The sequence below is a fragment of the Scyliorhinus canicula genome, chromosome 6 (genome assembly GCF_902713615.1).
Source record: "Scyliorhinus canicula chromosome 6, sScyCan1.1, whole genome shotgun sequence".
In the NCBI taxonomy this organism is placed as follows: domain Eukaryota; kingdom Metazoa; phylum Chordata; class Chondrichthyes; order Carcharhiniformes; family Scyliorhinidae; genus Scyliorhinus; species Scyliorhinus canicula.
Window position 1 is genome coordinate 22,545,781 of NC_052151.1, and position 25,347 is coordinate 22,571,127.

The 25,347-nt window shown below is 47.2% G+C and overlaps 1 protein-coding gene and 1 pseudogene across 4 annotated transcripts in view; both read right to left on the minus strand.

Moving 5' to 3' along the window:
• The window catches only part of kif6 (kinesin family member 6), a 683,903-nt gene that overhangs the window by 522,894 nt on the left and 135,662 nt on the right, over window positions 1-25,347 (minus strand). The gene's annotated exons all lie outside the window — the stretch shown is intronic.
• LOC119968106 lies at window positions 11,403-11,576 on the minus strand (annotated as a pseudogene).

The following is a 25,347-nucleotide window of genomic DNA, read 5'->3' on the forward strand; positions in this document are numbered from 1 at the left end:
CCTGGGGACCTGGAGGAGGGAATTGGTAGGCTCCCGCTTAGGAGGGCAGGGGAGAGTTTTAGGTACCTGGGGGTGCAGGTGGCCAGGGACTGGGGGACTCTTCACAAGCATAATTTCACCAGGTTTGTGGATCAGATGGAGGAGGAGTTCAAGAGGTGGGACATGCTGCCATTGTCGTTGGCGGGGAGGGTGAAGTCCGTCAAATTGACGATGCTTCCGAGGTTCTTGTTCCTCTTTCAGTGCCTGCCCATCTTCATCCCCAGGGCCTTCTTTAGGAGGGTGACTAGTAGTATTTGAGCTTTGTGTGGGCACATGGGACTCCGGAGTGAAGAGGGTTTTCCCTGGAGCAAGGGAGGGATAGAGGCGGGCTGGCGCTGCCCAACCTTCTGGGGTACTATTTGGGCGGCCAATGTGTCAATGGTGCGTAAATGGGTGATGGGGGGGGGGGTGGCGTGGAAAATAATGGAGGTGGCGTCTTGTAGAGGTACGAGCCTGGGTGCCCTGGTAACGGCGCCGTTGCCACTCTCTCCTAAGAGGTATACCACGAGCCCGGTGGTGGCGGCGACCCTAAGAATCTGGGGACAGTGGAGACAGCATAGGGGGGAAACAGGGGGCTCGATGTAGGCTCCATTAGGTGGAAATCATCGGTTCATCCCGGGGAACACTGATGGGGGATTTAGTGGGTGGCATAGGGTGGGCATCAGTAAATTGAGGGACCTGTTTATTGGCGGGAGGTTTGCGGGCCTGGGGGAACTGGAAGATAAATTTGGGCTCCCCCAAGGGAACATGTTCAGATACTTGCAAGTAAAGGCGTTTGCAAGGCGACAGGTGGAGGAATTTCCTTTGCTGCCCTCGTGGGGGGCGATGGACAGAGTGCTTTCGGGGGTGTGAGTCGGAGAGGGGAAGGTGTCTTACATTTATAAAGTAATGCAGGAGGTGGAGGAGTCGTCAGTGGAGGAGCTGAAGGCTAAATGGGAGGGGGAACTAGGGGAGCAGATAGAGGACGGGACTTGGGCGGATGCCTTGGAGAGAGTCAACTCTTCCTCTTCATGTGCGAGGCTTAGTCTCATCCAATTTAAGGTGCTGCATCGGGCCCATATGTCTGTGACTCGGATGAGTAGGTTCTTTGGGGGTGAGGACAGGTGCACCAGGTGTTCGGGGAGTCCAGCGAATCATGCCCATATGTTCTGGGCATGCCCGGCACTGGGAGAATTCTGGAAGGGGGTGGCGAGGACGGTGTCGAGGGTGGTTGGATCCAGGGTCAAACCAGGTTGGGGACTCGCGATTTTTGGAGTTGCGGCGGAGCCGGGGGTGCAGGAGGCGAAAGAGGCCGGTGTTCTGGCCTTTGCGTCCCTAGTAGCCCGGCGGAGGATCTTGATGCAGTGGAAAGAGGCGAGGCCCCCAAGTGTGGAGACCGGGATCAGTGACATGGCGGGATTTATAAAGCTGTAAAGGGTCAAATTTGTCCTGAGAGGATCAGTACAAGGGTTCTATAAAGGGTGGCAGCCTTTTCTGGACTTTCTGGCTCAAAGATAGGTATCTTGGTCAATAGCAGCAGCAACCTGGGGTGGGGGGGGGGGGGGGGGGGGGGGGGAATGGAGGGTGTTCTTTATTGTTTCTATTTTTTTTCTATTTTTTTTATATGGTTATTTAACTTAATATTGTGTTAATTTAAGTTGTTGCTGTTAATATGTTTTGTTGTTCATTAAGGTTGGGCGAATGTTTATGACTGTTATCATTATTGTTATTGTTGGTATTTTATTGCGGTTCGTTGTTGTGATATAAATACAAAATTTTTTAATAAAATTATTTTTTTTTTAAAAACATCCATAAATACATTAATTGACATTTAAATAACGTGGGCATGGTTCTGACTTTTAGGGCTAGCCATCTGTCCTATTATACAAAACTGACCAGGTGATGTTGGGAATGCCACCCAACGACATCATGCCCGATAATATGTCTCCCGATTTGGGAGCATATTATCATAGAACATAGAACATGGAACATTACAGCGCAGTACGGACCCTTCGGCCCTCGATGTTGCGCCGACCTGTGAAACCATCTGAAGCCTATCTGACCTACACTATTCCATTTTCATCCATATGTCTGTCCAGTGACCACTTAAATGCCCTTAAAGTTGGCGAGTCTACTACTGTTGCAGGCCGGGCGTTCCACGCCCTTACTACTCTCTGAGTAAAGAAACTGCCTCTGACATCTGTCCTATATCTACTACCCCTCAATTTAAGGCTATGTCCCCTCGTGTTGGTCATCACCATCCGAGGAAAAAGACTCTCACTGTCCACCCTATCTAACCCTCTGACTATCTTATATGTCTCTATTAAGTCACCTCTCAGCCTTCTCCTCTCTAACGAAAACAACCTCAAGTCCCTGAGCCTTTCCTCGTAAGACCTTCCCTCCATACCAGGCAACATCCTGGTGAATCTCCTCTGAACCCTTTCCAAAGCTTCCACATCCTTCCTATAATGTGGTGACCAGAACTGCACGCAGTACTCCAGGTGTGGCCGCACCAGAGTTTTGTACAGCTGCAGCATGACCTCGTGGCTCCGAAACTCAATCCCCCTACTGATAAAGGCTAGCACACTATATGCCTTCTTAACAGCCCTATTAACCTGGGTGGCAACTTTCAGGGATTTATGTACCTGGATGCCGAGATCTCTCTGTTCATCGACACTACCAAGAATCTTGCCATTAGCCCAGAATCTGCATTCCTGTTACTCCTTCTAAAGTGAACCACCTCACACTTTTCCACATTAAACTCCATCTGCCCCCTCTCAGCCCAGCTCTGCAGCTTATCTGTGTCCCTCTGTATCCTATAACATCCTTCAGCACTATCCACAACTCCACCGACCTTCGTGTCATCTGCAAATTTACTAACCCATCCTTCTACACCCTCTTCCAGGTCATTTATAAAAATGACGAACAGCAGTGGCCCCAAAACAGATCGTTGCGGTACACCACTAGTAACTGAACGCCAGGATGAACATTTGCCATCAACCACCACCCTCTGTCTTCTTTCAGCTAGCCAATTACTGATCCAAACTGCTAACTAACCTTCAATCCCACACTTCCATATTTTCTGCAATAGCCTACCGTGGGGAACCTTATCAAACGCCTTACTGAAATCCATATACACCACATCAACTTCTTTACCCTCATCCACCTGTTTGGTCACCTTCTCAAAAAACTCAATAAGGTTTGTGAGGCATGACCTACCCTTCACAAAACCATGTTGACTATCGCTAATCAACTTGTTCTTTTCAAGATGATTATAAACCCTATCTCTTATAACCTTTTCCAACATTTTACCACAACCGAAGTAAGGCTCACATGTCTATAATCACCAGGGTTGTCTCTACTCCCCTTCTTGAACAAGGGGACAACATTTGCTATCCTCCAGTCTTCCGGCACTATTCCTGTCGACAAAGACGACATAAAGATCAAGGAAAAAGGCTCTGCAATCTCCTCTCTGGCTTCCCAGAGAATCCTAGGATAAATCCCATCTGGCCCAGGGGACTTATCTATTTTTACACTTTCCAAAATTGCTAACACCTCCTCCTTATGAACCTCAATCCCATCTAGCCTGGTCGACTGTACCTGAGTATTCTCCTCGACAACATTGTCTTTCTCCAGTGTAAACACTGACGAAAAATATCCATTTAATGCTTCCCCTATCTCCTCTGATTCCACACACAACTTTCCACTACTATCCTTGATTGGCCCTAATCTTACTCTAGTCATTCTTTTGTTCCTGATATACCTATAGAAAGCCTTAGGGTTTTTCTTGATCCTATCCGCCATTGACTTTTCGTGTCCTCTCCTCGCTCTTCTTAACTCTCCCTTTAGGTCCTTCCTGGCTAACTTGTAACTCTCAAGTGCCTAACATAAGCCTTCTTCTTCCTCTTGCCAAGTGCTTCAACTTCCTTAGTAAACCACGGTTCCCTTGCTCGACAACTTCCTCCCTGCCTGACAGGTACATACTTATCAAGAACACGCAGTAGCTGTTCCTTGAAAAAGCTTCACATTTCGACTGCACCCATCCCCTGCAGTTTCCTTCCCCATCCTATACATCCAAAATCTTGCCGAATAGCATCATAATTGCCTTTCCCCCAGCTATAATTCTTGCCTTGCGGTATATACCTATCCCTGCCCATCGCTAAAGTAAACATAACCGAATTGTGATCACTATCACCAAAGTGCTCACCTACATCTAAATCTAACACCTGGCCGGGTTCATTACCCAGTACCAAATCCAATGTGGCATCGCCCCTTGTTGGCCTGTCTACATACTGTGTCAGAAAACCCTCCTGCACACACTGCACAAAAACTGACCCATCTATAGTACTCGAACTATAGTATTTCCAGTCAATATTTGGAAAGTTTAAGTCCCCCATAACAACTACCCAGTTACTCTCGCTCCTGTCGAGAATCATCTTTGCAATCCTTTCCTCTACATCTCTGGAACTATTCGGAGGTCTATAGACAACTCCCAACAGGGTGACCTCTCCTCTCCTGTTCCTAACCTCAGCCCATACTACCTCAGTAGACGAGTCCTCAAATGTCCTTTCTACCGCCGTAATACTTTCCTTAATTAACAATGCCACACCCCCCCCTCCCCCTATCCTGCCACATGTCAAGGGTAACGTTCAATCATTGAAATAAAATATTTTTAACAACAGTGGTCCAAAGGAGCTGAATATTAGACACAATGAGAATTCATTAGGAAAACCTGACGTGCGCACCCTTGTGCCTTCTGAAATGCACACCCTACCCTTGTGTGAAACTGTCTTGGATTTTTGTCTTCTCACAGAGAGTTCAGATTCGTAGTGCATTTGGGAACCACAATGGATAGCGTGAGGAGTGTGCAAAGGCAGGTGGCTGCTTACAAGTCCGGCTCAGTTCTCCATCACAGCAGCCTAGCACTCAACATCGTTTAAATGTACCTTAAAACTCACTTCAGTCCCTCACCGGTCGCACCCACCCTCTAATCCATGCCTTCCCCTCAGACCGCCCATGCCACCTCATGACCCACAAGGTCAGTCACGCCACTTCCCCGCACTCTCCCACCCATCCCATGTCATTGCATGGTGCTAAATCACACATGCATAATAACATGAATAAATAGCCATGATGTGGAGATGCCGGCGTTGGACTGGGGTGAGCACAGTAAGAAGTCTTACAACACCAGGTTAAAGTCCAACAGGTTGTTTTCAAACACGAGCTTTCGGAGCACGGCTCCTTCTTCAGGTGAATGGAAAGGCTTGTTCCAGAAATGTTTATATAGACACAGTCAGAGATGCCCCGGAATGCGAGCACCTGCAGGCAATCAAATCATCAAAGATGCAGAGAGAGAGGTAACTCCAGGTTAAAGAGGTGTGAATTGTCCCAAGCCAGTTCAGTCGGTAGGCCTCTGCAAGTCCAGGCTTGTTGGTGGGGGCCGAATGTAATGCGACATGAATCCCAGATCCCGGTTGAGTCCGCATACATGCGTGCGGAACTTAGCTATAAGTTTTTGCTCAGCAATTTTGCGTTGTCGCGTCTCCTGAAGGCCTCCTTGTAGAATGCTGACCCGGAGATCAGAGGCTGAATGTCCTTGACTGCTGAAGTGTTCCCCAACTGGAAGGGAACAGTCCTGCCTGTTGATAGTCGCACGATGCCCGTTTATTCGTTGTCGCAGTGTCTGCATGGTCTCGCCAATGTACCACGCTTCGGGACATCCTTTCCTGCAGCGTATGAGGTAGACTACATTGGTCGAGTCGCACGAGTATGCGCCGCGTACCTGGTGGGTGGTGTTTCCACGTGTAATGGTGGTGTCCATGTCGATGATCTGGCATGTCTTGCAGAGATTACCCTGGCAGGGTTTTGTGGTGTTGTGGTTGCTGTTCTGAAGGCTGGGTAATTTGCTGCAAACAATGGTTTGTTTGAGGTTGCGCGGTTGTTTGAAGGCCAGTAGTGGGGGTGTGGGGATGACCTTGGCAAGATGTCCATCCTCGCTGATGATGTGTTGGAGGCTGCGAAGAAGATGTCGTAGTTTCTCCGCCCCAGGAAAGTACTGGACGACGAAGGGTACTCTGTCAGTGGTGTCCCGTGTTTGTCTTCTGAGGAGGTCGGTGCGGTTTTTTGCTGTGGCGCGGTGGAACTGTCGATCAATGAGTCGAGCGCCATATCCCGTTCGTACGAGGGCATCTTTCAGCATCTGTAGGTGTCTGTTGCGCTCCTCCTTGTCTGAGCAGATCCTGTGTATACGGAGGGCTTGTCCATAGGGGATGGCTTCTTTAATGTGTTTCGGGTGAAAGCTGGAGAAGTGGAGCATCGTGAGATTATCTGTGGGCTTGCGGTAAAGCGAGGTGCTGAGGTGGCCGTCCTTGATGGAGACGAGTGTGTCCAAGAATGGAACTGAATTTGGAGAATAGTCCATGGTGAGTAACACGTGGAAACACCACCCACCAGGTACGCGGCGCATACTCGTGCGACTCGACCAATGTAGTCTACCTCATACGCTGCAGGAAAGGATGTCCCGAAGCGTGGTACATTGGCGAGACCATGCAGACACTGCGACAACGAATAAACGGGCATCGTGCGACTATCAACAGGCAGGACTGTTCCCTTCCAGTTGGGGAACACTTCAGCAGTCAAGGACATTCAGCCTCTGATCTCCGGGTCAGCATTCTACAAGGAGGCCTTCAGGAGACGCGACAACGCAAAATTGCTGAGCAAAAACTTATAGCTAAGTTCCGCACGCATGTATGCGGACTCAACCGGGATCTGGGATTCATGTCGCATTACATTCGGCCCCCACCAACAAGCCTGGACTTGCAGAGGCCTACCGACTGAACTGGCTTGGGACAATTCACACCTCTTTAACCTGGAGTTACCTCTCTCTCTGCATCTTTGATGATTTGATTGCCTGCAGGTGCTCGCATTCCGGGGCATCTCTGACTGGGTCTATATAAACATTTCTGGAACAAGCCTTTCCATTCACCTGAAGAAGGAGCCGTGCTCCGAAAGCTCGTGTTTGAAACAAACCTGTTGGACTTTAACCTGGTGTTGTAAGACTTCTTACTATGAATAAATAGGACACAGGAGCTGGAGTAGCTCTGCATATTCCCAGAGGGAAATTCACTTAGGCTGTCTTGCATTATTTGATGTCGACCAAGTAAGCCTATTTTCTGATCTTTTCATCTCCAAACCCTTGGATACATTTCACGATTTAAATCAACAGGTGATCGGGATAATTTCATCCTCCACAGGAGTTCTGATGAGTATCGTACCTGAGTACCAAAGTCCAGCACTTTGCATCTTAAATGCCTTCCTTTCAAGAGTGTTCCTGCTTGAAGTGGAGCTTGAAACCCCCCTCAGGTATGTAGCAGGTTTGCGGTGTAATTCATACCAACTTTCTGGAGAAGTAGTCAACTTTACAATATCAATCATCAGGTGGCTCATGGCAGCCATTTTTGATCAGTACCTTTTCTTATAAAATTTTTAAAACAGGTCTTCTTTAAACAGTTCAATATATATGTGGTTAGCTGGCAAAGTTGTAGGTAGCACTGCTCAATCCCAGTTCCCATCGTTGTAACACTGTACCACAGAATTCAGTACCACTGTACTACAACATTCGGCAATCTCTCGCTCCATTTAGAACATAGAACATAGAACGATACAGCGCAGTACAGGCCCTTCGGCCTTCGATGTTGCACCGACATGGAAAAAATCTAAAGGCCATCTAACCTACACTATGCCCTTATCATCCATATGCTTATCCAATAAATTTTTAAATGCCCTCAACGTTGGCGTGTTCACTACTGTTGCAGGTAGGGCATTCCACGGCCTCACCACTCTTTGCGTAAAAAACCCACCTCTGACCTCTGTCCTATATCTATTACCCCTCAATTTAAGGCTATGTCCCCTCGTGCTAGCCACCTCCATCCGCGGGAGAAGGCTCTCGCTGTCCACCCTATCTAACCCTCTGATCATTTTGTATGCCTCTATTAAGTCACCTCTTAACCTTCTTCTCTCTAACGAAAACAACCTCAAGTCCATCAGCCTTTCCTCATAAGATTTTCCCTCCATACCAGGCAACATCCTGGTAAATCTCCTCTGAACCCGTTCCAAAGCTTCCACGTCCTTCCTATAATGATATGCTGTTCTTGCTGCCAAAGTGGACAACTTCATATTTCCCACATTATACTCCATCTGCCAAATTTTTGACCACTTACTTAACCTATCTATATTAATTTGAAGACTCTCTGCATCTTTATCACAATTTGTTTCCTACCAATCTTCTTTGCAGACTCTCTGCATCTTTATCACAATTCGCTTCCTACCAATCTTCATATCACCATCAAATTTTGCTATGATACAGGTATCCAAGTCAGTAAAATCATTTGTAAATAGTAGAGGTTCAAGCACTGTTCCCTGCAGCATTCAACTAGTTAGTTTGCCGACCTGTAAATTACCCACTTATTCCGATTGTTTTCTATCAGTTGGCGAGTCCTCTATCCATGCAATACATCACCCCCAATACCATAAACTTTTATCTTGTATTTCCATTTATCCACCCCATTTGTTACATGTTCAAACGACTCTAATAAATTTGTCGAACACAATTTCCTTGCAAAAAACCATGTTGCCTCTGCCTGATATTATTATGATTTTCCAAATGTCATGCAACTACCTCTTTATTCATGGATTATAGTATTTTCCTAATGACAAACAATAAGCTAACAGGCCTAATTTCCTGCTTTTTATTTTCCTCCTTTCTTGAACGGAGGTGTTATATTTATCTTTTAACATAGGACCCTGCTCCCATACCCACATGTCTGTCCTTGGCCTGCTGCAATGTTCCAATGAAGCTCAACACAAACTGGAGGAACAACATCTCACCTTCCGGTTAGGCAAACTGCAGCCTTCCGGCCTCAACATCGAATTCAACAACTTCAGATGATCAGCTCCACCCCACCTCGACCCATTTGTTTTCATCCCATTTGATTTTAACTGTCTTTTACCATTTCTTTCTCTCTTCTCTTTCTTTATATATATTCAACACCTCCCCCCCCCATCTTATCCATCTTTCCTTATCCTTTCTCCCTTTTGCTTCCCCCTTCCCCTCCCCCACATCTACATCTGTCACAGTTTATCCTCTGATGTTAGTTCCTTCACTGTTTGGCCTTTCACACCTTTTGATCTCTTTGGTACTGCACTCTTTACCTGTAGTTTCTGTGGTTCTCTGTTCCCTTGGTTTCTGTGGCTATGACTCATCTTTCTTTCTCACTACACAGTATAAATATTTCCCATTTTGTCTGTATTATAGCTTTGACAAAGGGTCACTTGGACTCAAAACGTTAGCTCTTTTCTCTCCCTACAGATGCTGCCAGACCTGCTGAGATTTTCCAGCATTTTCTCTTTGGTTTCAGATTCCAGCATCCGCGGTAATTTGCTTTTATCCAATCCGCCAGAACTTTTTCACACTCGACTTTTGGAAGTTATTGTGAATGCATCCGTGATCTCTGAAACCACTTCTTTCAAGACCGGTGGCTTGGTGGCACAGTGGTTAGCACTTTTGTCTTACAGCACCAGGGACCCGGGTTCAATTCCAGCCTTGGATGGCTGTGTTTTCACGTTCTTCCCTTGGCTGCGTGGGTTTCCTCCGGGTGCTCTGGTTTCCTTCCACAGTCCAACGATGTGCAGATTAGATGGATTGGCCATGCTAAATTACTCCATAGGTAAATTACTTCAAAAGTGAGGTGAGGTTACAGGGATAAGGCAGGGGATTGGGCCTAGGTACGGTGCTCTTTCGGATGGTCGGTGCAGATTCGATGGGCCGAATGGCCTCCTTCTGCACTGTGGGGGTTCTATGATTCATAGGAGGTCACCTCCATGTCCCTCATGTGTTCTCCATGGCCAGTCACCCAGTATGCACTGAATACAGTCCTCAGGGGCCAATGGGAATCATTTTAAAATCAAAGAAAAAAATTAAAGCTCTAACCATTTAATAAAACCCTAAATTTAAACACACTATCATTGATGTTGGAAAGGAAAAAAGACTACCCCAGCCCAAAAAAATGTAATCCGTTACTTGCCTATTAGGTTTGAAAACAATCAAGGAACCACTTGAAAGTTATATTCTGTTATTACAGCCACTTAACATTTTTATTTTTTCTTGGATCAATAAGCCACCTGTGAGCGCCGGCTGAGCTGAAGTCATTTTCTGGCTTTTCAAACCAAGCCACAAAATTCTGGCTGCAACTATCATAACAAAATCTTCCAGCAACACTGCCTGAGACAGGCGGAACAGAATGGTATCTCCTTTCCATTGTAAAGCAGAGTGAGTGTCAATCAATAGAGGGGAGCAAGTACAGAAGTTTTTTAACTTTCAAAGGCAGTGTTATTTTCTAACAGCCAGAGCTGTCAATTGATTTATATTTCGGCACAAAACATGATAGCCGAAGCTGACAGAATCTTCTTTTATACAAACATTTTTAATGCATCGTTGCACTTTTGACAACTGCATAAGTACTAAAATGCATGACAACAATTGCTCAATATAAGGCTCAGCTTAGCTTTTGAGGTCGGGGTAACACTGCTGCCTCACAGCACAAGGAACCCGGTTCAATTCCTTTTTTTTAAATCTTTTTTTTTAATTATTACTATTTCTGAGTTACAAAGCCAGGGTTCAGAGTGTGGACATGGGCGAATCCCTAATCCAGCTCCTTGCCTGCTCCAAAAACCAATTTAAATTCAAGTCGAATTCAATTCATGGGCCGGGATTCTCCCCTATCCAGCGGGGCGGGGTGTCCGGCATGTTGGAGTGGCGCGAACCACTCCGGCGTCGGGCCGCCCCAAAGGTGCGGAAGTCTCCACACATTTAGGGGCCAAGCCCTCACATTGAGTGATCCCCGCTCCGCCGGCTGGCGTGAACGGCCTTTGGCGCCATGCCAGCCGGGGCCGAAAGGACTTAGCCGGCCGGCGTAAGTCCGCGCATGCGCCGGAGCGTCAGCGGCTGCTAACGTCATCCCGGCGCATGTGCAGTGGAGGGGGTCTCTTCCGTCTCCGCCATGGTGAAGACCATGGCGAAGGGAGAAGAAAAAGAGTGCTCCCACGGCACAGGCCCACCCGCCTGTGGTGGGCCCCGATCGCGGGCCAGGCCACCGTGGCGGCACCCCCCAGGGTCAGATCGCCCCGCGCCCCCCCCCCCCTCCCCCCCAGGACCCCGGCACACGCCCGCGCCGCCAATCCCGCCGGTCAGGTAGGTGGTTTAATCCACGCCGGCAGGAGAGGCTTGTCAGCGGCAGGACTTCGGCCCATCGCGGGCCGGAGAATCGCCGCGGGGGGCCCGCCGACCGGCACGGCGCGATTCCCGCTCCCGCCGAATCTCGGGTGGCGGAGAACACGGGACACGGCGGGGGCGGGATTGACGCCGGCCCCGGGCGATTCTCCGACCCGGCGGGTGCTTAGAGAATCCCGCCCATGGTCTCCACAAGAGAGACAAACCAGATCTGAGCCAAAAGGCAGTGCAGATACTACACTTGATCTGAGCCAAAAGGCCAAGAAGCGATGGCCCGGTTCAATTCCGACCTTGGGTGACCGTGTGTGGAGTTTGCACTTGCAGGTTAGGTGGAATGGCCATGCTAAATTGCTCCTTAGTGTCCAGGGATGTGCAGGTTAGGTTGGATTACGGGGATGGTGGGGTTCCGGGGATGGGGGGATGGGCCTACGCTAATGTGACGGGGGGGGGGTTCAGAGGGTTGGTGCAGATTCGAAAGGCCAAATGGCCTCCTTCTGCACTGTGGATCCCAGTGATGAATTACTCCTCACAGGGTTCCCCCAGTCGTGCGAAACTCTCCATTTTTTATAGGGCTCATCTGCACCAGCAGATGAAAATATTGTGCAGGAAGAAATACAATTTATTTTTATAGTCCTCCAATGGGGTTCACTGATCTCAGAAGAGGTGCATGTGCATTTTTCACCCAAAGCCTTTCCAACCCACCAACATGCCAGACAAAAATGGTGTGGCATCAGGAAGGCACAGGGAAATTATTTATCCAGCAAAAAAAACTAAGTCCAGCATTTCACGACCCAATGCACACCTCCATTGGGAGACCAAAATCCAGCCCAATTATGCTTGTCCAAAATAATGTATCGAATATTAGATTGCTGAAGGGAACTGCAATTACACACTGTAGAATCTTAGAACTTAGAACTAAACTTCCTTTTCTCAATTGTAGGAGAATCTGGTGTTCACATTCTTCCCACTCTTGGTCCCTCAATGGCCTCTGATTGACAGCACCTCACCACATCAGAAAAGGTTATTCACTTCCTCTTTTTCTCAGCAGAAAGCACTCAGTTCCTTTTGGTGTGGTGATGAGCTGTCAATCACAGCAAGAGTATTTATATACATTGTGGTTAGCATCAAAACAGGGTAATTGAGATTCATTCAAGCGTGATGGGAAAGATAAATTAGCAAACCCCTGAAGCAGCTGTGCATGGATCAATAAAACTGCCATCATTGGATAGGGAAATGTATTGCTCTGTGAAATTAAATAGGAGTTTTGCATTTCAAAGGCTGTTAAGAGATTTGAAACCCTTTGAATTGTACATGGCTTTCAAAGAAGCATCTGACACTTGTCACAGTTGCTGCTTTAAACACTTGTGTGAGGTAGGCGATGTCAGGAAGGGGCAAATGAAAATGCAGTGATTTTTCACTTGACTGGCTGGACTGTTCTTCAGCTTTCAGGCAGGGATGACAGATGGGGTGACCGATCGTGGGGATCTGATGGGACAGGTCACCCTCTTGTGTATGTGCTACGGGATGGGATGCCCCATTATTCTGTAGTGCGGGGTGGGGGGGGGGGAGGATGCCCCTACTTGTCAGTGGGGATGGGGGGGGGTCCGATTTTGGCATCTCATAATCTGATAATTGATCAGATATCAGCAGCAATAAATTTAACCGTGAACTCAACAGTAAAATTAGTGTCCAGCAATAAATCAACTTTTGATATGTTGTCGCTGTTGCACTGGAACTGAAAATAGAAGCAATTATTATAAAGCAATGAACATTGGTGTTATTACTAGGTTAAGCTCCATTCATGAACAAATGATTAGACTCTGACTCATGCATTATTTCACTTAGATCATGCCAGAAGAAGTTTTTTGCTAGAGCATAAACTGTAGCTGGTGCAAGAGGACCGAGCAATTGAGTGCTAATTGTACTGCATAGTTTTTCCTGAAGTGCAGACCATATTAAAACGATTCCTCTGTCAAATTTCTGAACTAAATTGTTACTTTCGCTCCTATCCAGAATCATCTTTGCAATCCTTTCCTCTACATCTCTGGAACTTTTTGGAGGCCTATAGAAAAGTACCTGTGCAAGAGACCCGAGGTGTTCAAGTGAAGGCAAGCATCCAGCAGAGGGCAGTAGAGCGGAGCTACTGATTGGCTGTTCTGGGGAAATTTGCATACGTGCAGTGCGGTCAGCGTAATTTGAAGGTGGTTTGTGGAGGGGCTCACAAAGCAAGGTCACTCAATTACAACCACCACTCAGGCAAACTAACAATTACAATGTTGTTTCACACAAAATTCTAATCCAGTATTCAAAATGATTAAGCATTTGAAACTGCAGATTTTTATGCAACATGTCCTCTAACAACAAAGTCAATCAACAAGCACATAAAATGCTGGAAAGCCACACAACTAAATAAGAAAACAGTATTGTAGTTTGAGCATGACTCTGAAGTTCTGAGGTATCGTACCGGAAAATATGTCTTTCTCTTCTGAGTCCTAATTATCGCGCAGCGCCACTTTTATTTCAAATTTCTGCCTATTTCTTAACAATTTGTATTTGTACAGTGTTCCTCAAGTAGAAAACGTCTCAGTCCATTTCACAGGGTAACTGAAGTACAGACTTAAATAGTGAGGTTTTTCAGTAAGCACGGGGGGCACGGCAGCACAGTGGTTAGCACAGTTGCTTCACAGCTCCAGGGTCCCCGGTTCGATTCCCCGCCGGGTCACTGTCTGGGCGGAGTCTGCACTTTCTCCCCGTGTCTGGGTGGGTTTCCCCCGGGTGCTCCGGTTTCCTCCCACAGTCCAAAGATGTGGTTAGGTGGATTGGCCATGCTAATTGCCCTTAGTGTCCAAAAAGGTTGGATGGGGTTACTGGGTTGCGGGGATAGGGTGATGGTATGGGGTTAGGTAGTGTGCTCTTTCAAAGGCCTGTGCAGACTCGATGGGCTGAATGGCCTCCTTCTGCATTGTAAATCTTTTTTTCAACAAATATTTTATGAAGGCATTTATGGTTTTCTAACAACAAAAGATACAAATACTAAATGTAAACATAATTCAGTGAGTAACAACCCCCTCCATCTCTTTTCACTGTTCCCGCCTAACTGCACTGTAAATTCTATGATTCTAAAACACATTACCAAAATGTACCCAGCACTGCATTTAAATCCAATTTAGGAAATTTGCAAAGCATGTCGAGCAACTGCAATCTTTGTCTCTTTGCAGAAGTTTGTGATAGTCTGGTTTACAGAAACCGTTGAATTTTGAGTCCACGAGATGGAAACAAAGTTGGTCAAGTAAAATCAACACTGGAACATTACGTGGGAAAACAACTGTCTGAAAGTGGTTACTTTGCAACTTGGCATTCCAATCCGTACGTTGCAACACATCATACAAAAGAACATCAAACATAAGTTTGTGGTTCAGGGGCCACAGTGTGTCCAGATGGACTGTGGTTTAATATAGTTATTCTTTTTTAAAAATCAGTCAGACATAGGCTAAGATCTGACAAGATAACCGGAAAATCTTTGGGACAGATTGGAGTCATTTTGTCGGTCTAAAAAGGAAACAAAGGCAAAATACTGCAGATGCTGGAAATCAGGAATATAAATGTCATGATATGCAGACATGCATATAATGAGATACAAACAGGCAGCTAATGAATACAGAGAACAGGACATAACCAATCAGCAGGCAGAACACTTGGGGGTGGTTTCCCATTATAAAAGGCACGAGGCACTCACACTCCGCCTCTTTCCACTGGTGACATCTACAGTGTGAGTCAGGGTGTACATATCATAACAACTACAATACGTGGCTAAGAGCTAGTCTGGTTCAGTCAGACAGATTAATCACACTAGATTAGCAGAGAGTCGAACTCGTGTGTCGATAGCCTGGGTCACATTGAGATCCAAAAAGACGAGGTGTTGAGCGTCTTGAAAAATATTAAGGTGGATAAGTCCCCAGGGCCTGATGGGATCTACCCCAGAATACTGAAGGAGGCAAGAGAGGAAATTGCTGAGGCCTTGACAGAAATCTTTGGATCCTCACTGTCTTCAGGTGATGCCCTGGAGGACTGGAAAATAATCAATGTTGTTCCTTTGTTTAAGAAGGATAGCAAGGATAATCCAGGGAACTACAGGCCGGTGAGCCTTACGACAGTGGTAGGGAAATTACTGGAGAGAATTATTCGAGACAGGATCTACTCCCATTTGGAAGCAAGGGGTCGTATTAGCGAGAATTTTGTGAAGGGGAGGTCGTGTCTCACTAACTTGATAGAGTTTTTCGAGGAGGTCACAAAGATGATTGATGCAGGATGTTGTCTATATGGACTTCAGTCAAGGTCCCTCATGGCAGACTGGTACAAAAGGTGAAGTCACACGGGATCAGAGGTGAGCTGGCAAGATGGATACAGAACTGGCTAGGTCATAGAAGGCAGAGAGTAGCAATGGAAGGTGCTTTTCTGATTGAAGGGCTGTGACTGGTGGTGTTCCGCTGGGATCAGTGCTGGGACATTTGCTGGTCGTAGTATCTATAAATGATTTGGAGGAAAAAGTAACTGGTCTGATTAGTAAGTTTGCGGACGACACAAAGGTTGGTGGAATTGCGGATAGCAGTCAGAGGATACAGCAGGATTTAGATCGTTTGGAGACTTGGGCGGAGAGATGGCAGATGGAGTTTAATCCGGACAAATGTGAGGTGATGCATTTTGGAAGGTCTAACACAGGTAGCGAATTCACAGTGAATGGTAGAACCCTCAAGAATATTGACAGTCAGAGAGATCTTGGTGTGTAGGTCCACAGGTCACTGAAAGGGGCAACACAGGTGGAGAAGGTAGTCAAGAAGACATACGGCATGCTTGCCTTCATTGGCCGGGGCACTTATAAAAATTGGCAAGTCATGTTGCAGCTGTATAGAACCTTAGTTAGGCCACACTTGGAGTATAGTGTTCAATTCTGGTCGCCACACTACCAGAAGGATGTGGAGGCTTTAGAGAGGGTGCAGAAGAGATTTACCAGGATGTTGCCTGGTATGGAGGGCATTAGCTATGAGGAGAGGTTGGTTTGTTCTCACTAGAATGAAGAAGGTTGAGGGGCGACCTGATAGAGGGGCATAGACAGAATGGATAGTCAGAGACATTTTCCCAGGGTAGAGGGGTCAATTACTAGGGGGCATGGGTTTAAGGTGCGAGGGGCAAGGTTTAGAGATGTGCGAGGCAAGTTTTTTTACACAGAGGGTAGTCGGTGCCTGGAACTCGCTGCCGGAGGAGATGGTGGAAGCAGGGACGATAGTGACATTTAAGGGGCATGTTGACAAATACATGAATAGAACATAGAACATAGAACAGTACAGCATAGAACAGGCCCTTCGGCCCTCGATGTTGTGCCGAGCCATGATCACCCTACTCAAACCCACGTATCCACCCTATACCCGTAACCCAACAACCCCCCCCTTAACCTTACTTTTTAGGACACTACGGGCAATTTAGCATGGCCAATCCACCTAACCCGCACATCTTTGGACTGTGGGAGGAAACCGGAGCACCCGGAGGAAACCCACGCACACACGGGGAGGACGTGCAGACTCCGCACAGACAGTGACCCAGCCTGGAATCGAACCTGGGACCCTGGAGCTGTGAAGCATTTATGCTAACCACCATGCTACCGTGCTGCCCAATAGGATGGGAATAGAGGGATACGGACCCCGGAAGTGCAGAAGATTTTAGTTTAGACGGGCAGCATGGTCGGCGCATGCTTGGAGAGCCGAAGGGCCTGTTCTTGTGCTGTACTTTTCTTTGTTCTTTGTGAGGGAGGGACTTTTGAAGTACAATATGGGGGTGGGGGGTTGATGACGGTGGACATTCGAGGGCGGGTCTGGTAGGTTGCGGGACGCGGGCTGGAGGTTGGCCCAGGAGGGGCTATGGTTGATCGGCTGGAGGTGGAGGTCCCCGACCAGGCTGATCACATGGAATGTGAGAGTGTTGAATGGGCCAGTGAAGAGGTCTCGCGCGTTTGCACATTTGAGGAGTTTAAAGGTGGGTGTTGCATTCTTGCAGGAAGCACACCTGAAGATCAGAAATCAGATCAGGCGAAGGAAAGGGTGGGTGGGTCAGGTCTTTCATTCAGGATTATATTTGAAGTCGCAGGGGGTGGCAGTCTTGATAAATAAGCAGGTAGCGTTTGAGGTGGGGAACATAATGGCAGACTCCAGGGGAAGTTTTTTAATGTTGAGTGGGAAATTGGAGGGGATGCCGATGGTTGTGATGAATGGGACGATGTAGAGTTTATGAGGCGGGTGCTGGGGAAGATCCCGGACCTGGACTTGCACCAGCTGATAATGGGAGTGTGGATTTTAACTCGGTTAGTGAGCCGAAATTGGATTGGTCGAGCCCGAGGTCAGGGAGGGTATCAACGGTGGCCAGGAAATTGAAAGGGTTTAATGGAGCGTATGGGAGGAGTGGACCCATGGAGATAATGAAGGCCGAGGGTGAAGGAATTTGTGTTTTTCTCCCATGTACATAGATTGTACTCATGTATCAACTATTTTGTGATTGACAGGACGCTGTTGGCGGGGGTGGTCCATTCGAAGTACTTGTCGATTGTGGTTTCAAACCACGCACCACATGCTAAATCGCTGGCATTTAAAGCAGGCCAGCAGCACGGTTCGATTCCCGTACCAGCCTCCCAGGACAGGCGCCGGAATGTGGCGGCTAGGGGCTTTTCAAAGTAACTTCATTGAAGCCTACTCGTGACAATAAAGCGATTTTCATTTCATTTTCAGGTGGATCGTGGGGAGGGCAAGCACACGCCGGGGAGGTTAGATGTGGGATTATTAGCAGAGGAGGATGAGAGGTGACTTAATAGAGGTTCATAAGATGATGAGGTGGATAGATAGAGTGGACATTCATTGACTATCTCCTCGGGTGGATGTAGCTGTTACAAGGGGGCATAACTATAAGATTCAGGGTGGGAGATATAGGAGGGATATCCGAGGTATGTTCTTTACTCAGAGAGTGGTTAGGGTGTGGAATGGACTGCCTGCTGTGATAGTGGAGTCGGACACTTCAGTAACTTTCAAGCGGTTATTGGATAGGTACATGGAGCACACCAGAATGGCAGGGAGTGGGATAGCTTGATCTTGGTTTTGGACAAGGCTCGGCACAACATCGAGGGCCAAAGGGCCTGTTCTGTGCTGTACTGTTCTATGTCCTATGTTCTATCTGCACACGTGTTCTGCAGATCAATTTTCTGTTACTCTGCAGGAATGCGGAATGATTTTTCTACTCTCCTCATGATATCTCTAATCAGAGCAGCTTAGATCCAAATTAACCACATTGAAATGTGGGGCCTCAAGCCTGAGCCGCAGCACTGTTTTGAATTCTGTTGCTATGCTAGAAGAGGGTGAGTGGGTGAGGGCTACTATTCGGGAGTATGTGAATGACATCAGATAGATTTCGGCCGCCATGCTATGGGAGGCATTGAAAGCAGTGGTGAGGGGGATAGAAACAAGACACAATGGGTGGAGATGCCGAGGTTAGTGGATAAGATCCTGTAGGCGGATAGGCGGTATTCAGAGGACTGGAGACGGAGTTGTTGAGGGAGCGGCAGAAACTCCAGATGGAATTTGGACTGATCTCTATGGGTAAGGCAGTGGGGCAGTTGAGGAAAGCCAGTCTATGAATATGGGGAAAAGGAGAGTAAGATGTTGGCACACCAATTGAGGAAGCAGGCGGCGGCGAGGGAGGTCGGAAAGCTGAAGGATAGAAGGGGGTACAGAGTCTTGGCCACGGTGGGGGTGAATGGGGCACTTGAGGACTTTTAGGAAAGGCGATATGATTTGGAACCCCAGCCGGGATGGAGGAAATTAGGTGTTTTTTAGACGTGTTGGAATTCCCTAAGGTGGAGGAGGACCTGGTGGATGGACTGGGTGCCCCCATTGGGCTGGCGGAGGTGTTGGAGGGTACAGAGGGTATGAAGAGGGGAAGGCCTCAGGACCAGATGGGTTCCCGGTGAAATTTTATGAAAAGGTTTCGGGGTCCTTGGACCCCTGCTGGTCAGGGCATTCAATGAGGCAAAGGAAAAGGTGGTGCTTCTCCCTACGTTATCGCAGGCCTCGATCTCCTTAACTTTAAAGAGGGATAAGGATCCGGAGCAGTGTGGGTCTTACTGGCCAATTTCATTGCTACATGTGGACACTAAGTTGCTGGCCAAGATTTTGGCCTCACGGATTGAGGACTGTGTGATAAGGGAAGATCAGAAGGGGTTTGTATAGGGGAGGCATCTGTCAGCTAATATTAGGCGTTTGTTAAAGGTTATAATGATGCCCCCGGCAAGATGAAGTGTGGAGGTGGCGGTTGCCATGGATGCAGAGAAGGTGTTCGACCGGGTGGAGTGGGACTATTGTGGGAGGTATTGGGGGGGGGGGGGGGGGGGGGGGGGGGGTTGTGTTTTGGGAAGGGGTGTGTCGATTTGGTCTGGCTGTTGTATAGGGCACTGGCAGTGAGTGTGCGGACGAACCGGGTGAGTTCGGACTACTTTAGGTTGCACTGTGGGTCGAGGCAGGGATGCGCACTTTCCCCATTGCTCTTTTGCCTTGGTGATAGAGCCACTGGCGATGGTGCTTTGAGCGTCAAGGCATTGGCAGAGGATAATGCGATGAGGGGTGGGGGATTGTGGGGGGGGGAGCATAGGGTCTTGCTGTGTGCGGACGATCTTTTTCTCTATATATCAAACCCTTTGGAAGGGAATTGGGGGATTTGGGGCATATTAGAGGAATTCGACCAGTTCTCGGGATACAAACTGAAAATGGGGAAGTGATATTTTCCCGATCCAAGCGAGGGGCAGGAGAGGAGGTTGGGGGAATTGCCATTTAGAGTAGTGGGGGCAAGGTTCAGGTATTTGGGCATTCAGGTGGCTCGGAGGTAGGAGTGTCTGCACAAGCTGAATCTGGCTTGGTTGGGGGAGCAAATGAAGAGCGATTTTGGGAGGTGGGATGTGCTCCCACTGTCATTGGCAGATGGGTGTAATTGGTGAAGATGGCGGTTCTTCCGAGGTTCTTATTTCGAGTCAAGAAGGGGCTGCTGAAGCGGGGACGGGGGGGGACGGGGGGGGCGGTTTGGCTCTTCCAAACTTGCTGAATTATGATTGGGCGGTGAATATAGTCATCGATATGAAGTGGATAGTAGGAAAGGGTTGGTATGGGAGTGGATGGAGGCAGCCTCTTGTAAGGACTCAAGCTTTGGGACACAGTTGACGGCGCCTCTGCTGTTCTCGCTGGCCAGGTACTTCACAAGCCCAGTCATAGTGGTGGCCCTCAGGGTGTGGGGACAGTGTGGCGGCAGCACCTGAGGCTGGAGGGGGCCTCGGTTTGGACACCGATCTGCGGGCATCAGGTTGGGATGGAGCTGTTTGGGGACATATTCATTGGGTGGAGCTTTTCGAGCTTGGAGGGGTTGGTGGAAGAACTTGAGCTACCCACTGGGAATGGGTTCCAGTATTTGCAGGTGAGGGACTTTGTTAGGAAGCAGGTGCCGACCTTTCCCCACCTGCCGCCCTTGGGGCTACAGGAAAAGGTGGTGTCAAAAATAGTGATGGGTGAGGACTGAGTGTCGGAAATCGATAAAGAGCTAATGGATTGAAAGGGAGCCCTGATAGGGATAGTGAAGCATAAGTGGGAGGAAGAGCTGGGGAGGGAGTTGGATGCTGGGTTGTGGGAGGAGGCTCTGACAGCGTGAATGTGTCCTCTTCATGTGCGAGGCTTAGTCTTATTCAGTTCAAGGTGGTCCGAAGAGCACATATGACTGTGGCCAGGAGAAGTAGATTTTTTGAAGGGGTGGAGGATAGGTCTGGGCGGTGTGCTGGTAGACCCACGAATCATGTCCACATGTTTCGGGCCTGTCCGAAGCTTGAGGGATTCTGGCAGGGGTTTGCTGACGTTATGTCGGAGGTCTTGAGGGTGAAGGTGGTCCCTCGTCCAAAAGTGGCAATCTTTGGCGTGTCAGAAGACCCGGGAGTCCAAGTGTGTTAAAAAGGAGGTAGGGGAGGTGGAGGACGGTGGGGTGTCAGATATTTATGTTCTTTGGTTATTTGCATTCCTGTTTGCTTGCTTTCTTTTTTATGGTTGTGTCTGGTGTGTATATATATATAAATGCCTCAATAAAAATATTTTTTTAAAAGAAAGAAGGTGCTGAATGTAGGCAATAATTGTTTTAAATTAAGCACTCTCCTGTCACTTCCCCACAACCCTGAAAAACACAATACTCAAAACTAGTGAGCAGATATTTCTGCTGTATTAGTCACTATTTAAACAATTAGCGACATTCAGTTGGCAAGGATCATTATGAAATGAAATGAAAATCGCTTATTGTCACAAGTAGGTTCAATGAAGTTACTGTGAAAAGCCCCTAGTCTCCACATTCCGGCGCCTGTTCAGGGAGGCTGGTATGGGAATTGAACCGTGCTGCTAGCCTGCCGTGGTCTGCTTTAAATGCCAGCTCTTTAGCCTTGTGCTAAACCAGCCTCTATTCAGCATACACAGCCTTTGTTTTGACATTCTGCTTTAATTTGGTTAATTCGGCGGTAGAAACAAACAAAAACAAAAGACACTTGTCTATTTTTAAGCTGTTTTCTCCTGCGTCACAGCAAACCACATTTTATGGTTAAGATAGAGCAACGTGCAAATTATTTAGATGGGAATTGATTAATAAGGGGATCCGGGGTTATGGGAAGAAGGTAGGAGAATGGGGATAAGAAAATATCACTCATGATTGAATGGCAGAGCAGTCTCGATGGGCCGAGTGGCCTAATTCTGCTCCGATGTCTGATGGTCTTATGGAACACAGTAATGCGCAGGACAAGGGCAGATCACTGTAGTCCAGCTGCTGACATAGTCTCTGAAACTTTGCAAGATATTTTATATTTTGTCATTGGTATTTTTCTCCAAATATTTAACTAACTCTCCTGAAGTTGATGGTACAAATCAGTCACTAATGTCTCCTTTGGCAGTACTTTCACCTTCTTGCACTGTGATCCATGACTTTGCTAAATATACTGATGATTATCTTGTCTTGCTCTCCTCCATTGTAAACATTCCTAGCAGTGGCAACCTCTTCACAGCTGCCCGTTTAGTAGTGTTTTATTATTTTCTCTAGCTTACTAACCAGAAATGAAAACAATAATCAAGCTGAGGCGTGAAATTTGTTTTCGACTCCTCTAGCTATAAAACCAAAGGTCCCATTTCCTCTCTTTGCTGCATCGCACTGTATTGATTGTTGCAGCAATGCATCTACCAGCACCCACAAATTCCTGTCCTGGGTTCCATGTGTAGAATAACTATTTAGCTCCTACTATCACTGTTCATTGCACTTTCTAATCTCACAGTTGAGCATTTGATCAAATTAAATTACCTCGGACACTCAGAATCGCAGCTCTCCAATCTAACCAGGTATAGAACATAGAACATAGAACGATACAGCGCAGTACAGGCCCTTCGGCCCACGATGTTGCACCGACATGGGAAGTCAAAAACTAAAGGCCATCTAACCTACACTATGCCATTATCATCCTTATGCTTATCCAATAAACTTTTAAATGCCCTCAATGTTGGCGAGTGCACTACTGTTGCAGGTAGGGCATTCCACAGCCTCACTACTCTTTGCGTAAAAAACCTACCTCTGACCTCTGTCCTATATCTATTACCCCTCAATTTAAGGCTATGTCCCCTCGTGCTAGCCACCCTATCTAACCCTCTGATCATTTTGTGTATATGTGTATATTTGATCAGCCTGCTCTCCTGTGTCATCTGCACACTTGTTCTGCAGCCAAGTAACTTTTGCGTGATCAATTTTCTGTTACTCTGCAGGAATGCGGAATGATTTTTCCACTCTCCTCGTGATATCTCTAATCAGAGTGAGCACAGTAAGAAGTCTTACAACACCAGGTTAAAGTCCAACAGGTTTGTTTCAAACACTAGCTTTCGGAGCACTGTTCCTTCCTCAGGTGAATGAAGAGGTATGTTCCCTCTTCATTCACCTGAGGAAGGAGCAGTGCTCCGAAAGCTAGTGATTGAAACAAACATGTTGGACTTTAACCTGGTGTTGTCAGACTTCTTACTGATCTCTAATCAGAGCAGCTGAGATCCAAATTAACTACATTGAAATGTAGGGCCTCAAGCCTGAGCGGCAGCATTGTTTTGAATTCTGTTGCTATGCTAGAAGAGGTGCCATGCCATGGAGTAGACACTCAAATCACTCCTACACAACTCCTCACAGACAGAGAAACCCAAAAGGTGAGTCACCCCAGACCAATCTCATGGTAGTCACAAAGCAGTTTTGGCAAAAGTCTGAATGTTGCCTACCTTCTTATCAGGAGCTGTGCATGACACAAAGATGTTAAAGTGACGTCAAGGAGAAACCGAATATCAAAAAATATATATATACAAAATTAGCTTTTCAGGTTACTGGGAGACAAACATTAGAGGTGTGAAATAGCTTAGCTATTGATGAGCCCGCCCAACATCACCCTTTGATCTGAGGTAAGTGTCAAAAAGAGGATCAATCTTTTCAAAATCAGAAATGATATGATCAGGGTTTATACACCTGTAATCTCCTGCAATTACCTGGATTCCCTCACAGAACCACAAAGCAGTTTCCTACTATGAAACTGGTCACACATCTTTCTCTGCTTTACCCCCTTCAGGGTTAGCATGACCAGAGGCAAAACTGGAATATGTTGCACCAGAAAGTGGAAGCAAAGAGCACTAATAACCCTCACAATATTTTCTCATCTATTCCCCATGCACCATACAAAAAAATTCAATACACGAGAGGTACCTACAGAGATATCCTGAGTTCGGTAATACATTATTACAGCAAAAGAGCAATGAATATCATTGAAACGTGCCCTAGCCATGTCCTTGCTGAACACATATTGTCTCTTAAGAGCAACACTGGCTAAGGTTTGGGAATAGATTACTCAGCTGCATTGCCACAGATGTTATAAACAAAAAACAAGAAAGACTGCAGATGCTAGTGATCAAAAACAGGCAGGTCAGGTCAGGCAGCATCTGACAAGAGAAGAGGCAAGTAGAAGTTTTAGGTGTTGAAGTTTGGTCAGAATTGGAAGATATTACAGGCAAACAGAATTGTAAAAAGGAACTGAACAAGGTAATGTAGTGGAACACACAAGCACAGGCATACGGAAAGCGATAGTGGGACCTGTAGAATGTTTCAGAGTAAAACAAGATATTTAAATAGAAGTGATATGAGTGCGAGACAACAGGAAGCATAATTAAGAGAAATTGTTCAAATTAATTTGAGAACTATAAAATGTCTTAAAGAGGAGGTTGCAGGAGTGGGGGGAGGGGGGGGGGGCAATGGAATTAAGCAGAAATTAAGCACAAAATGTGGTAAAGCAGAACTGGATACCATGTCCCTCAAGCCCCAATCCGGGGAGCACTGCCAAGCTTACTGGATGCCAGTGCAACGGTGCCAAGGTGCCACTGTCAAACGTCAGGGCCCAAGGCCCATGTGTGTGTGCGGTGACATTGCCCATGGGTGGGGAACCCACAAAAGCTCACTTAGGGATTGGGATGCCCCTTTCAAAATGATGGCCCGATCTCTGAGTTCAGGTCCCCAGTGATGAAAAAAATTCTAAGTGTTGGCTAAACCGGTGAGAAACTCCCTAGAACCCAAAAAAGTGACTAAGGACGCAGTGCCCGAAAAGCAGCATGCCACGACGCAATGTAGCCAGTAACTGCCGGGAGACCCACTCCCGGTAGCTACCCGGCTCTCCACTCCTCACAAGATCTAACTCGAGCTCGCGAGGCATCGCGATGTGAAGCCCACCCATTTCGGGCGGGATCACTTTTTGGCAAATCTGCATATTAAAGCGGGACAGCTAGTCTCACTTTAATATACAGTTCCCTGAGGTAACCAAGCATTAGGATCTATCCACTTTGTCTTAGAGACCTCAGGTGAGCATCGTTCAGTACTGGCCTCCAAAACAGGGACCAGATGAAACGGCACTCGTGAGGGGTCTCCTCAGGGAATGA